Genomic DNA, 13990 nt, shown 5'->3' with positions numbered 1-13990 from the left:
AAGAGCGGACCATTGAACAGCGGGCCATTTGAACCCTCTCCCCGCTCCATCCAAATCTAAAGAAAACCATTTTGAGCGGAGTTCCAATTTAAAATTTGTACTTAATCTTACCATATTTTTTCTTATTTTAGATTAAAATGGAAAGAAGATCAGTAAATGATCAAAGTGAAATGGAGCAGAAGAAGGAGAGAGAACACGTCAGAAAGATAGACTATGACCAGCTAAGAGACACTATCCTGGCAGCTAGAGAACTAGAATATGCCAGGCATGATTACAAAACACCAGCAGAGCTACAAAGAGAGAAGGAGCAGAGGGCCATTGAAGAACAGCAGGCCATTAGAAAGCAAGCCATTGCACAGCGGCGCATTTATGTGCAAGCCATTGAACAGTGGCACAATAAATGTAAAGCCGTTGAAAAGCGAGTTATGGAACAGCGAGCCATTGCTCAGCGGGCCTTTAAACAGCAGGCCATTGAAGAGCGAGCCATTACACAGCGGGCCATTAAACAGCATTGGCCCATTAAACAGCATTGGCCCATTAAAAAACAGCGAGCCATTGAAGAACAGCGGGCCATTAAACAGCGGGCCCTCGAACAGCATACCATTGAACAACAGCGAGCCATTGAACAACAGGAAGTAATTGAACAACAGCAAGCCATTAAAAAGCAGCTCATTTTAGAGCGGACCATTGGAAAGGGGGCGTGGCGACCGGAGCTGCTGATGGCCGCTTAGCTCAGGAGCTCCGACAGCCATAAGGGACCGATCAGCACACAGGACCTCCACAGCCAATTCCTTCGGCTCATCAGGAAGGCAACACCCCGGGGAACCGCCAGAGATGACCCGGCGCCGCAGGGAAAACACACAACTCCCAAAAATGGAGTTAACAGCCAGGCAGCATGAGCCCTGCATTCTGCAAGATGGCGGCGGCGGCCGCCTCCTACAGGCACAACCTCCAGCCCAGCACCCAGCGGCAAGATCCATACAGCAGACGATCAGCAAGGTAGGAAACCCTGACAGTGGGGGATCCTCAGGATCATCCTCACCCGGATCACCTGCATCCAGAAGCCCTGTCAGAACCAAAGCCAGATTTGTATCCCCAGCCAGTGATATAAAACCTTTTATCTTACTTGAAAAGGATCTGATAAAAGGGAGCTCTTTATAACAACTCATCTTCAGTATTTATTTTAAAGTTGTCCACAAAAATACAATTCTATTCCCAATATAAAATACTGGGTTCCATGTGGGATTTTAAAGTCAGTCTGCTCCAAAAAGAAATACCTCTTCTTTAAAGGATCCCTAGAACAATGTAAAAAATAACATCCATGTCTTCTCTACCTCTGTTTTTCAGTCCCAGTCTAATTACGGCCATCTGCGGATTAACAGCACAGCAATTCATTCAAGAGACAATGAACATTTGGATTCCCAAATACTATGAGAAAGCTCGGGAGTTTTATCCAAATCATAAGTGTCAGCCTCCGTTGTGCCAGATTGACAAGTAAAGTACACTTTATTACATATCTAACATATGCATATGCAGGGTTGCTGATAGAAATCATGAGATCCTGTACAGCCTAACTGACAGGGTCCCCCCAGGTATCCGATTATATTTTTACCAAAATGCAATGCTGTGATGCTATGCTTTGCAGCCATTGCAGATATTATACCCCCACTGAACAAGACCCATTCAAGTGAATAACAGCATGAAGGAAACATCTGCACCCCACGCTGAGTGATTGGTGAACCCCCCCCCTCACCATCCTGAAATAACCCACCTGTGTGCCCTCAGCAGCTGTCAGTGGGAGAGGAGGGAAAACAGCAGCACTGCAAGGGAAAAGGGCACACAGGGGTCCAAGACAGCAGGGGGAAGGGGGCACAGATACTAGAACCAATCCTCCTACAGTGCAGCCAGAGGAAGAAAAGAAATGTATAAGTTGGCAGCACTGCACAATGGTACAAGTGTCAGTAATAAGGCAGTACTGCTGGCCCTCCTGCTCGACAGGTGCCCGGGCCCCCCTTTTGAACTGATGAAGCCTTGGCCCAGTACAGGAGGGCTGGCTGTACTGCCTTAGCAGCGGTCCTGCACATATGTAACATATCAACCTCACACTAACCTCTTCATCACTTTCCTCTCTGCAGATATCTCTACATGTTCCTTTCAATTGCGGCAGCAATACTCAGTGTGCCTGTTGGTGTCGAAACTAGCCTAAGGTACCGAAGGAAATATCCATGCGCAGGCCTAATAATATGTGCAGTAGGCCTCCTAAGTGCCAGTCCATGCCTCTTCTTTTGCAACATCTTTGCAGAGAAAAGCCTTGTGGCCAGCTATGTAAGTAAACGGGGATGGCGAGGAGATCCTTTATCCTTTATTTAAGGTCCAGTTAATGCTGTATAGTATGTTGTGTTATCGGTTTGATTGGAAAATTTTGACTCAAAAGGCTTGACAATCAAAAAGTTAATAAGGATAGTTAATCACATCTGTCTAAGATCCATAAATATATAACTAGGTTACACTATGTTACCAAATGTATTGGGACACCTTCCTTTACATGCACACAAACTTTAATGGCATCCCAGTCTTAGTCCGTAGGGTTTAATATTGAGTTGGCCCACCCTTTGCAGCTATAACAGCTTCAACCCCTCTGGGAATGCTGTCCACAAGGTTTAGGAGTGTGTCTATGGGAATCTGGTTTTGTCTTGCCTGCGTTGCCCTTCAAAGTGCTCCTTGCTGTGAAGGCCAGTTATAGGTGGGGGCAGGGGCAATTTTGTTTGTTACTGGTGTCTATGGGAATGTTTGACCATTCTTCCAGAAGCGCATTTGTGCCACGTGCATTTGTGATTGGCGCTACTGCCACGACATTTCTCTGAGGCCCATCAGGGATCTACCACGGGTTTAACTGTATGGGTAATTGAACAAATATCCAGAACCCTTACAGCTGCCGAGCGTTTCAAGCGATTATGTGCCAGGGAAACCTACTGGATATATTCCCTGGACTCTCTTTCGCCCTGCGGCCTTAATGAGGGTATAGAAATCTCTACTATATTGTAATATCATACCAGCACTTGCTTATGTGTGTATGTGTCCATGTGCATGGAGAGAAATATGTGTGTATGTACGTGGATACAGGTACACATGGGCATATGTATTGCACCTGTCTCCTTCATGTGTTTGGATCTTGCAACATGGTGTGCGCACACATACTGGTACCGCGCGCGCATTCCAGCGCGTATGGTGGCGAATATGTGTATGATGATTCTTTATTTTTAATATGTGATATTTTAAATTTTTAACATATGTAATTTAATAGAAGTATGTGTGTGTTCTTAAGATCCCCATGGATCTGTATGTGTATGTTTATGTGGGTATGTATGCGTATATATATATATCCATATATCTTTTAAGTATACATATTTATAGATATGGAATTCTTTTATTTTAATCTGATATGATGTTTAGTGATAATTGTTATATCAATAATTTTATAACATGAATTTTGTGTATATACATTTATATAAAAATTTATCATCTCTCCTTCCCCCCCTTCCCCTGTCACACATTATTTTTATTTTCATTTTTATTTTTATATTTATTTTTATTTTATTTTCATTTTGTAATTTTATTTATTATTAATTAATTTTTTATGTTATTATTTATTGCTCCGATTGATATAATGGATAGATAATATATTTCTTTTAAATTTCCTAATACATAGCCATAGCTTGCTACTATATGTATCTTCTATATCTACATTTGATTATTTCATTATTATTCATTATGGCTATGGACTATCATTGATTAGTAAGTATAATTAGTTATGTTTAAATGGTTCCTTATTATCACCATTATGTTTTGAAGCAAACGTATTGATGTAATGCAATTTATTATTCTCATGCTGTTTGCCATGTCATCTGGATGTTCCCTTCCCCCGTACATCGGCCTTTAAAATGGACTTCCTTGTTGTGTCAGTCCTTGTTGTGTCAACCTACTATTGTGCAGAGACCCAACTATAGACTCTTCAACCCCAACGAAAGGAAGGAAAATCTCTCTCCAAGGACTACTCCACAAGGAAGGTCTGTATGATACATGAAGATGCCTTCACGCTACAGAGAGAGACTATACATTCTATTCGGCTAGACACCAAACATACTCAAGAATAGATATGTTCATTACAGATTGGCACCTACTGGGAAGGACCTCCTCGGCTGTTGTCAAGGACATCATGTGGTCTGACCACGCGGTGGTTGAGATAACTGTTGACGAGGGATTCCCTAGAGGTATGGGACGGGTGTGGAGATGCAACATCAGGAACCTACAATCCAAATTAAGCAACACACACCTATCACAACACCTACAAGAATTTATGCAAATCAACTCTCCATCAGTGTCAGATCCCTGGACACTATGGGGAGCACACAAATCGTATATGAGGGGTATATGTATACAACAAAATTCAATATTAAGGAAAAAACATAACCAAAAATTAACAGAAATCCTCAAACAAATTCACAATCTAGAAGTAGAGAATAAGAAACACTCACAACCAAAATTGACCAACGAACTAAGTACTCTGAGATACCAACTCCGCTTATTACTATTAGAAAAACACGATATTCAACTAAGAAAGCTGAAATTAAATTACTATGCACATACCAACAAAGCTGGGAAACTACTAGCAAATCGACTAAAAACCAAACAAACAAAATCCAGAATAACCCACCTAAACAAACTACACTCCCCGCATAAACTTACACACCCTGATGATATAGCGAACGAATTCGCAGATTACTATCATTCTCTTTACAACTTAGACACCAACCCTACCACCATTAAACCCCCCAAAGAATCTATTTTACAATTTCTGGACAAACTTAATCTCCCCCACCTCTCTGACTCCCAATTAACACAGCTCAATGAACCTATCACCACAGATGAAATCCGTAAGACAATCTTGACACTCCCACACGGGAAATCACCCGGACCTGATGGATTCCCGAGCGAATACTACCAAATTTTTCACCATATCCTTACACCAAACCTAGCCGATGTATTCAACAAAGCAATTTCCTTGGCTTCATTTCCTAAAGACATGCTTGAAGCGTATATAGTGACCATACCTAAACCAGGTAAGGACGCATCACTACCTAGCAACTACCGACCGATCTCCCTACTAAACACGGACTTGAAAATCTTTGCAAAAATACTGGCTAAAAGACTACAGAAAGTGATGCACACTCTGGTCCAAAAAGACCAGATGGGCCTCATTCCCGGTAGGCAAACTTCGGATGCCACAAGATGCATAATCAATATAACACATATGGCCAGGTCGAAGCAAACGCCTTCTCTGCTCCTAACCTTGGATGCAGAGAAGGTGTTTGATAGAATCAATTGGGACTATATGACCTCAACTTTACTGAAATTCGGTCTAACGGGTAATATCCGATCGGCTATCCTTGCCCTTTACTCCCAACCATCTGCCAAAGTATTCACATCCGGGGCCCTCTCCAGACCATTCCCCATCACAAATGGCACAAGACAGGGATGCCCCCTTTCACCTTCCATCTTTAATCTCTCCATTGAGCCCCTAGCAGAAGCAATACGATCAGAAGCAGGAATCACAGGGTTTAAAACAGGAAACTTAGAACACAAGATTAACCTATTCGCTGATGATATAATTCTAATGCTGACTAACCCAAAAACCTCACTACCGACAGCCCACAAAATCCTAACAGAATTTGGTAAAATATCATATTACAAAATTAACCCCACCAAATCAAGTGTACTTGAGCTAGAAATACCACAAGACATCAAACAATACCTTCAACTAACATGCCCCTTCCCCTGGACCTCAGAAAAAATAACCCACCTAGGAATTTCCATTACCCCACATCCCTCCGAACTACTCCTAACTAACATTAAACAACTTAAACAGAAAATCACAGACGACCTTAAAAGATTTGAAAAAGTGGATATATCTTGGGGTGCCAGAATGGCAACAATTAAAATGTGCATTATCCCACAAATACTTTATGTATTCAGAACACTACCGAAACACAGCTTAATGCCCTCTCGACCATCCTACAGAAGTATATTTGGGCCGGAAAAAAAGCAAGAATAGCGTAGAACACCCTCACGACACATAAATATATGGGAGGTGCAGGCCTACCGAACCTCACAGCCTACCATTGGGCAACACGTATAGACCAACTGAAACACTGGGACATCAAACCCGATTCCCAATTATGGGCCTCCATTGAAGAATATTTAGCTCCGACCAAAAATCTTAAATGGCTACTGTTAAGCGATCTATGGATTCCCTGGAGATGGATCAAATTACAACTAACAATTAAATCGTCCCTGCAGGCCTGGAGAACTATCTCTAAATCCCAAACCACCCTAAATTTAGAACACCTTAACCCTCTCCCAATAGAAATATTACCATCCAAAATTCACAAACTAAACATAAATCATTATGAAAAATTAGGCATCAGATACCTAAAACAATTCTATAACAATCATACTCTCAAGACTAAAGAAACGATTACAAAAGAATTCAATATGACTGCAGATACATCGGTATCCCTTTCCAAAATACTACTGTTATTGACCAAACATCCACTATTGGAAACCCACACCAACTCCCAAACATGGCACTTCATTACGGCAAACAAACCAGAACGCAAGGGAATCTCACTAGCATACTCTATTTTGACAGCAGACTTACTAACCCAGAAATCGCATCACATGACTAAATGGGAAAAATCCCTAAACCAAACATTCACGCTGACCCAATGGCAAAAAGCAATCAAATCCACGTATAGTTTCTCCCATTGCACCAACCATTGTGAAATGATGTCCAAAATCATAAACAGATGGTACTACACTCCGTACAGACTGTCCAAGATGATACCAAACTTCTCACCCCTTTGCTGGCGTGATTGTGGCATGACTGGAACCTTATCACACGTGCTATGGGACTGTCCATCCTTAAAAAGCTATTGGAACTCCGTATTCCAGTACATTGCTACCTGCACTGGCTTACTGAGGAAACCATCCATTGAAATACCCTCCTAAACCTCAACATTGACACATATCCCCTCATGTATAGACAAATAATAATCCACGTCCTGTTAGCTGCCAGGAATCTAATACTTAGAAACTGGAAATCCAAAGTCATTCCAAACCTCTCGGGAAGTTATACATTTGGTAAATGAAAACTATGTACTTGAGAAAGCACTGTCAATTAATAACTTATCCTACAATAAATTTCAGCTAGCCTGGGCCGCATGGCCCTTTCTTACACCTGATAACAGAATGAACTAAAATTTTCTCTTAGGATAGAGTCAGGAGACTGGTCCTCCCCTGCCTGGAGACATTGCTCCCTATGGGTTCTGGGCTCGGGAGGACGGTCCTACCCTCTATCCTTTACCTTCAATGTTATGGAAAGGATTTTACATCTGTACTAACTGTACCTTATTGCTTAAAGATACTTGAACTGGATACACCTTTGTACTTTTTCCTCTTTTCTCCCCTTTGTTAACTGTAACATTCCCTATGTTATCCTCCATGTTGGAGGTTTGTTCTTATGTTACCTTCTTACCTTGTAAATCAATAAAAATTTATTGAAGCAAAAAAAAAAAAAAAGGAGCGGACCATTGAACAGCACGCCATTGAACAGCAATCCACTGAACAGCGAGACACTGAACAACAGGGAGGCATTGAACAACAGCGAGACATTGAACAACAGCGAGACATTGAACAACAGCGAGACATTGAACAACAGCGAGGCATTGAACAACAGCGAGGCATTGAACAGCGAGGCATTGAACAGCAGCCTTTTGAAGAGGAAGCTATTGAAAAGTGAGCCCTTAAACAGCAAGCCATTGAAGAAAAGCGAACCATTGATCAGCAGGCCATTGAACAGTGGACCATGGAACAGCGAGCTAATAAACAGCGAGCCATTGAACAACAGCAAGCTGTTGAAATACAGCGAGCCGTTGAACAACAGCAAGCCATTAAGCAGTGGGTCATTGGACAGCAAGCCATTGAACGACAGCGAGATAATGAACAGCGAGTCATTAAACAACAGCGGGCCATTATACAGCAAGCCAATGAACAGGAAGCCATTGAACAACAGCGAGCCATTGAAAAACAAGCCATGGAACAGCTGGCCATTGAACAGGGAGCCATTGAACAGGGAGCCATTGAACAGCGGACCATTGAACAGCGGACCATTGAACAGCGGACCATTGAACAACAGCGGGCCATTCAACAACAGCGGGCCATTCAACAACAGCGGGCCATTCAACAACAGCGAGCCATTCAACAACAGCGAGCCATTCACCTAAAGCGAGCCATTCACCTAAAGCAAGCCACGAAACAGCTGGCCATTGAACAGCTAGCCTTTGAACAATTGGCCTTTGAACAGCAAACCATTGAACAGCGAGCCATTAAACAGCAAGCTATTCAAGAAATACAAGCTATTCAAGAAATACAAGCTATTCAACAACAGAAAGCCATTCAACAACAGAGAGCTATTGAACTGCAAGCCATTGAGCAACTTCGAGCCATTGAACAGCAAGCTATTGAACAACAGTGGGCCATTGAAACACAGCAAACCATTGAACAGGTGGCCACTGAACAGTGGGCCGTGGAACAGCAAGCCAGTAAACAACATGCCATTGAACAGCAATCCATTAAAAAACAGCTAGCCATTGAACAACAGCAAGCCATTGAACAGCGGGCCTTTGAACAGCGGGCTATTGAAGAGCGAGCCATTGAACAGCAAGCCATTAAACAACAGCGAGCCATTGACCAGTGGGTCATTGAAAGGCGAGCTGTTAATCAGCATGCCATTGAACAACAGCGAGGCATTGAACAACAGCGAGGCATTGAACAGCAGCCTTTTGAACAGGAAGCTATTGAACAGCGAGCCCTTAAACAGCAAGCCATTGAAGAAAAGCGAACCATTGATCAGCAGGCCATTGAACAGTGGACCATGGAACAGCGAGCTAATAAACAGCGAGCCATTCAACAACAGCAAGTCATTGAGCAACAGCAAGCCATTCATCAGCGAGCCTTTGAACAGTGGACCGTTGAACAGCAGACCATGAAACAGCTTTTGAAGAGCAAACCATTGAACATCAAGTCAATCAACAAGAGCGAGCCATTCAACAACAGCGAGTCATTGAACAGCAGGCCATTGAACAGCGGGCCATTGAACAGCGGGCCATTGAACAGCGGGCCATTGAACAGCAGGCCATTGAACAGCGGGCCATTGAACAGCGGGCCATTATACAGCAAGCCAATGAACAGGAAGCTATTGAACAACAGCGAGCCATTGAACAGCGAACCATTGAACAACAGCGAACCATTGAAAAACAAGCTATGGAACAGCTGGCCATTGAACAGTGGATCATTGAATAGGGAGCCATTGAACAGCGGGCCATTATACAGCAAGCCATTGAACAGCGAGCCATTCAACAACAGCAAGCCATTCAACTAAAGCGAGCCACGAAACAGCTGGCCGTTGAACAATTGGCCATTGAACAGCAAACCATTGAACAGCGAGCAATTAAACATCAAGCTATTCAAGAAATACAAGCTATTCAACAACAGCGAGCCATTGAACAGCGAGCCATTGAACAGCGAGCTATTGAACTGCGAGCCATTGAACAGCGAGCTATTGAACAACAGTGGGCCATTGAAACACAGCAAACAATTGAACAGGAAGCCATTGAACAGCAAGCCATTGAACAGCAAGCCATTGAACAGCAAGCCATTGAGCAGGAACCCATTGAGCAGGAACCCATTGAGCAGGAACCCATTGAACAGCAAACCATTGAACAGCAAACCATTGAACAGCAAACCATTGAACAGCAAGCCATTGAACAGCAAGCCATTGAACAGCAAGCCATTGCACAGCAAGCCATTGAACAGCTAACCATTGAGCAGGAAGCCATTGAACAGCAAGCCATTGAACAGCAAGCCATTGAACAGCAAGCAATTGAGCAGGAACCCATTGAACAGCAAGCTATTAAGCAGCTAGTCATTGAGCAGGAAGCCACTGAACAGCAAGCCATGGAACAGTGGGCCATTGAACAGCAAGCTATTAAAACAGCAAATCATTGGGCAGCGAGCCATTGATCAGCGAGCCATTAAACAACTGTGGGCCATTAACCAACAGCAAGCCACTGAGCAAAAGCAAGCCTTTGAGCAGGAAGCCATTCAACAGCAAGCCATGGAACAGCGAGCCTTCGAACAGGGGGCTACTGAACAGCGAGCCTTTGAACAGCAGTGGGGCATTAAACAACAGCAAGCCATTGAACAAAAGAAAGCTATTGAGCAGGGAGCCATGGAACAGCAGGCCTTAGAACAGCTGGCTATTGAACAGCGAACCAAAGAACAGGAAGCCATTAAACAGCGACTCATTGAAGAGCGAGCTTTTGAAGCTAGAAAGAGGCAGGAAGAGAGAGGGGGAGCAGGGTATGATAAAGTGTGGAACACAAAATCAAAAATTAGAATATAATAAATAAAAATAATAAATAAGTTAAAGTCTATCTATCTATATACAGTATATGTATATATATATATATATATATATATATATATATATACACTGTACGTATATTATATATATATATATATATAAAAACAGTAAAACTACAGGCAAGGGCACTGGAGAAAGCACCGGGGGGCAAACTAATATCAATTAATTTTATTTAGTAATGTAATCCAATAGGATTACAATGTATCAGTGTGTTTGTGTGTTTTACTTTTTGAATTTGCCGCCGGTTCCACCACCCTGCAACGCGACGCGATGCTCGCAGGGAACGGAAGCCGGGGCACACAGGATCAGGCGGAAGATCCGGCCGCCGTACACTGCCGGAATACATTGCGGGATCCCAGGGACAAGGTAAGTAACCTCTTCCAGGATCCAGCGATTCTCCCTGGCGGTACCCCGAGTGTGGCTCAGGGTTACCGCTAATGGTACTGAAATTCCACCCCGAGCCACACTCGGGAATAACGCCAGGGAGGTTAAGGTTTGCTTGGCTTGGCTGTCACTTGGCAACCTAAAGTTTCAGCTTCCTCCATAAATTTTCTATAGGATTAAGGTCTCTGTGACCCTAATGTGCTTCTTCTTGAGCCAATACTTTGTTACCTTTGCGGTATGTTTTGGGTCATTGTTATGCTGGAAGATCCATCTTCAGTGTTCTGGCGGAGGGAAGAAGGTTCTCATCCAAAATTTTACAGTACATGGCCCCATCCATTGGCCCTTCAATGCAGCAAAGTCGGACTGTACCTTTTTTTTTTTTTTTTTTTAATTCTTTTTATTTCAATATGTGCATAAAAACGAACATTCCACACGTCCTTTCAACAAAAGGACAAAACAATATTAAATAATAAAAAATTATACAATATATAAATAATTATCTGTTTACTTAGTATTCATAATCTCTTTATGCCAATGTATATCCATTTAGCTTAATTGATCGCCGTTGTCCCAGTGTGCCCCAACCCCTTGCTCCATTGCAATCATAGATTTATTACCTCATCATCAGTGGCGGCTGGTGAAGTTTTAAAATGGTGGGGCGCAAGACCCCGCCCTTCCATGTTGATCCCTCCCATTTCTCAGAAGCCCCACCCCGTATAGACTCCACCCATTTTGTCCCCTGTATTTTGCTTGTGTGAACAAATTCTCCCAATATATCACATATTAAGGGGTCCATCAGTACTAGTATATCCCATAATAGGGAGCAGGGGCCCTATTATGGGATATACTGTGAGACACCCTATTATGGGATACACTGACTGAGAGTGGCACAAACCCCACAGTACAGACCCCCCCCCCCCAGCACAAACCCCCACAGTACAGACCCCCCCAGCACAAACCCCAAAGTACAGACGCCCCCAGCACAAACCCCAAAGTACAGACCCCCTAGCACAAACCCCCACAGTACAGACCCCCCCAGCACAAACCCCAAAGTACAGACCCCCTAGCACAAACCCCACAGTACAGACCCCCTAGCACAAACCCCACAGTACAGACCCCCTAGCACAAACCCCACAGTACAGACCCCCTAGCACTAATCCCACAGTACAGACCCCCTAGCACAAACCCCACAGTACAGGCCCCCTAGCACTAATCCCGCAGTACAGACCCCCTAACACTAATCCCACAGTACAGGCCCCCTAGCACTAATCACACAGTACAGGCCCCCTAGCACTAATCCCACAGTACAGGCCCCCTAGCACTAATCCCACAGTACAGGCCCCCCTAGCACAAACCCCACAGTACAGGCCCCCTAGCACAAACCCCACAGTACAGGCCCCCTAGCACAAACCCCACAGTACAGACCCCCTAGCACAAATCCCACAGTACAGACCCCCTAGCACAAACCCCACAGTACAGACCCCCTAGCACTAATCCCACAGTACAGGCCCCCTTTCAATACAGTGACCAGCGTACAGGCCCCCTTTCAATGCAGTGACCAGCATACATGGTGCCCCCAATGCAGAGATCAGCGTGTGTGCCCCCAATGTAGTGACCAGCATACATGATGCCCCCAGTGCAGAGATCAGCGTGCGTGCCCCCAATGTAGTGATCAGCATACGTGGTGCCCCCAATGCAGAGATCAGCGTGCGTGCCCCCAATATAGTGACCAGCATACGTGGTGCCCCCAATGCAGAGATCAGCGTGCGTGCCCCCTTCATAGCACCAGAACAACTGACTGACAGGACAGTGTGCGGGCCGGGTCCCCCCTGAGGCATCATTCACTTACCGTTACCAGGCAGCCTTCAGGTAGAGGTAGGGACGGTCACTCACTCACACTCGACTTCTTCTGCGGACTTCCGATCCGACTTCGACTTCTTCTTCCGATCCGACTTGACTTCTTCTGCGGACTTTGGATCCGACTCCGTGGCCTCGCCTCAGTCAGCTCAGTCCCGACCTCAAGTCACAAGGGCGCGGCTCTCGCTCTCTCTCTCTCTCTGCAGCGGGCGGGAGCACAAGGTGATCGTGATCATGGTGGTCATGGTACATGCATGTCACAGGTGAGGGTATAGCCATGTCACAGGTCATGTCACAGGTCATGGTAAGGGCATGTCACAGGTCATGGTAAGGGCATGTCACAGGTGATGGTAAGGGCATGGCACAGCTCATGGTACGTGCATGTCACAGGTCATGGTACGGGCATATCACAGGTCATGGTAAGGACATGTCACAGGTCATGGTAAGGGCATGACACAGGTCATGGTAAGGGCATGTCACAGGTCATGGTACGGTAATGTCACAGGTCATGGTATGGGCATGTCACAGGTCATGGTTCGGGCATGTCACAGGTCATGGTTCGGGCATGTCACAGATCATGGTAAGGGCATGGCACAGGCATGTCACAGGTCATGGTATGGGCATGTCACAGGTCAGGACACAGGTCAGGTCACAGCATCGCTGCAGCGACTTCAATCACTTACCTGCTCTCCTGGGCTGGGTCACTGACTCCACACTCACGCTGCCTGCGAGGTCCACGGCGGCTGCTCCTCTCCTCCTCGGCGGCGGGAAGGTGAGTGGCTTCTCCTCTCCGTCCTCTTCGTTCTGCGATGGGCGACGGGAAGGTGAGCGGCTTCTCCCTCTCGGCCTCTCCTCTTCTTCGTTCTGCGGCGGGCGGCAGGAAGGTGAGCGGCTTCTCCCTCTCGGCCTCTCCTCTTCTTCGTTCTGCGGCGGGAACCGGCGGGAAGGTGAGCGGCGCCGGCTTCTCCTCTCCTCGAGACTCCTCTTCTGCGGCGGCGGGAAGGTGACTGACCGGGCGGTGATGGTGAGTGACTGATGCACGCACCGTCACAGCCCCCAAAGAGGTCAGCAGGGATGTCCTGAATCATGATTGGTCCAGGCTGGAGTCTGGACCAATCATGATCCAGGACATCACAAAAGGGGGGGTGTTGTAGCGCAGTGCTCTGCGCCCTGGTGACCCCCCAGAAGGCCGCCAATCGGCACCTC

The sequence above is a fragment of the Pelophylax lessonae genome (genome assembly GCF_965119305.1).
Source record: "Pelophylax lessonae genome assembly, chromosome: 2".
Taxonomy (NCBI): domain Eukaryota; kingdom Metazoa; phylum Chordata; class Amphibia; order Anura; family Ranidae; genus Pelophylax; species Pelophylax lessonae.
This window is presented reverse-complemented; position numbering follows the sequence as displayed.